The sequence below is a fragment of the Mandrillus leucophaeus genome, unplaced genomic scaffold (genome assembly GCF_000951045.1).
Source record: "Mandrillus leucophaeus isolate KB7577 unplaced genomic scaffold, Mleu.le_1.0 Scaffold649, whole genome shotgun sequence".
In the NCBI taxonomy this organism is placed as follows: Eukaryota; Metazoa; Chordata; class Mammalia; order Primates; family Cercopithecidae; genus Mandrillus; species Mandrillus leucophaeus.
Genome location: NW_012107019.1, coordinates 166,965 through 169,769, shown reverse-complemented (window position 1 = coordinate 169,769; position 2,805 = coordinate 166,965).

The following is a 2,805-nucleotide window of genomic DNA, read 5'->3' as shown; positions in this document are numbered from 1 at the left end:
ACCTGAATCCCAGCTACTTGAGAGGCTGAGGGCTGAGGCAGGAGAATTACGTGAACCTGGGAGGCAGAGGTTGCAGTGAGCCGAGACCATGCCATTGCACTCCAGCCCAGGGAACAATGAGAGACTCCGTCTCAAAAAAAAAAAAAAAAAAATATATATATATGTATATATGCATATATCTGAGCATTACTGGGTGTCTCAGTTGTTTTGTGTTACCATAATAGAATACCTGAAGCTGGTAATTTATACAGAAAAGAGGTTTATTTGACTCATGATTCTGGAAGCCGAAAGGTTCAAGACTGGGTAGCTTTATCTAGTGAGGGCCTCAGGATGCTTCAACTCATGGGGCAAAGTGGAAGGCGAGTAGTTTGTGCAAGGAGATCACATGGCAAGAGGGGAAGCAAGAGAGAGAAACCAAGGAAGACTATCTATTCTGGAAGAGCAAGAACCCACTTATCCTTGAGGGAGGGCATTCATCTATTCATGAGGAATCTGACCCCATGACCCAAACAGCTCCCACTAGGCCCTGCCTCTCAACCCTGAATGAGTTTTGGTAGGAATAGAACACATCCAAACTATCACCCAAGCACTGGGTGATAACAATGTGTATCTTCAGCTTTCCTACATAATGCCAACCTATTTTCCAAAGCCACTTGGAATTGTTAAGCTTTTCCATTTTTGCCGATGTAGTGGATGTGTATGGTATATAAAGATATTTCTAATATGCATTTTCTTGATTACTAATGAAATTGATCATCTCTTCATGCATTTATTTGCCATTTTGGGTTTTCTGTTTTGTGCAGTCCTAAGCTTTTATATTTTGCTGTTCACATTGAAGTCTATGTAGTATAACGTAGGGATGTAATTTCTTTTCCTCTGTGGGTGCCCAATTGACCCAGCACCATTATGCAGAACACCATCCTTTTCTCAATCTTCTGCAATGAAGCCTTTGTCTAGTCTCAAGCATCCACATATGCATGGATCTGTTTGTGAGTTCTCTACTGTGTCCCATTATTTAATTATTTCTGCACCAACACTTTTTGTTCAACTTTGAACAAAAAGAGGTGATTTAATGCTAATATATGGAGTGGAGAAACTCAACAAGGCCTGTCTGTTCAGGTTTTCCTTGGCCTCACTGTTCCTCCCTGCAACCCCCAGAGGGAAAGGAGCCCTCTGGAACTAGGGTTCAGTTTCTTAACAGCCAGCTGTCACATAGAAAGGCAGGGCTGGAGGAAGGTTAGAGTAGTATTTGCAGGTGTCATGGCTGGCTTTGGGGGAAAAGGGTTCTGGTTTCTATGACCTGTGAGGGGGAAGAGGGATTCTAGTTGCTGTGGCTTGCCTCAGGAGAGGATGAGCGGCCACAGAGAGAAGGGCAGGAGAAGGTCAGAGAGAGACTGTGCTTCTGAAGCTGATGCTTAGACCTTCATTTGGGATATTCTTTTCTGAGCCCCAACAACATACATTCATATGACCCATTGTTAATGCAAAGAGTCAAACTCTGGAAAATACTTGAAGAGATTTATTCCGAGCCAAATATGAGTGATTAATGGCCTGTGACACAGCCCTTAAGAGATCTTGAGAACACGTGCTCAGGGTGGTTGGGGCACAGTGGGGTTTTATGTATTTTCGGGAGGCAGGAGACATCAAATACATGTAAGATACACATTGGTTCGTCTGGAAGGACAAGACAACTCAAAGTGCAGGGAGAGGGGTGCTTCCAGGTCCTAGGTAGATTTAAATATGTTCTGATTAGCAGTTGGTTAAGTTGTTATCAATAGAATGTCCAGGTTGTGATAAGGGGTTGTGAAGACCAAAGTTTTATTATGTAGATGAAGCCTCCAAGTAACAGGCTTCAGAGAGAATAGAGTGTAAATGTTTCTTATCAGACTTAAGGTTGGTCTTGATGTTAACGGCCCACCCCCACCCCCTTCCATCATGGCCTGAACAAGTTTTTCAGGTTAACTTTGGAATGCCCTTGGCAGAGAAGGGTCTATTCAGATGGTTTGGTTTTGGGTTCAGAATTTTATTTTTTGGTTTACACCATTATATCCGAACATATATAAATACAAACAAAAACTTCACCAAAAATTACTTTCTTTTTCTAATGGTGTGTGTTTTGAGACAGGGTCTCTGTCCCTCAGGCTGGAGTGCAGTGGTGATCTCTGCTCACTGCGGCCTTGAACTCCCAGCTCAAGTGATCCTCCCACTTCAGCCTTCCGAGTAGCTGGAACCACAGACACCCACATGACGCCCAGTTAATTTTTGCATTTTTGATAGAGATGGGGTCGCATTAGATTGCCCAGGCTGGTCTCGACCTCTCTGGCTCACACGATCCTCCCGCCGCGGCCTCCGAGCGGCTGGGATCAGGCTTGAATCACTGCGCCAGGGCTTTATATTTCGTTTTGAAAATGCTGAGATGGATGCAAAGGGCTGAGTGCTCAGTGTCCGCCAGCCGCCCTCAGTTGCGGCTTCCGTCCAAAGAAGGAATCGCACTCCCTGCTGGGGCCACTAACACGGTCCGAGTGACATCTGCAAAGCTCGGGAACGGCGACAGATGGGAAGACGCGTGGGAGCCTGGGGGGCCCTCGGGAGAGCCGCGCACCCTCGCGGCCGACTCAGCCAGTACCCGCACCCTCTTACCCAGATCCCGGCCGCCCGCCAGGACTCTCTGGCCCGCACCTCTATGGTAGGAAACCAAGAAAACAGGAAGTGGCCTCGAGAGGGGGAAGGGAGGGGCGGGCCCTCCGAGGGGCGGGGCCTCCGCCACCACCTTCGCTGCGGACCCAGGCGAGATGGCGGCCACCG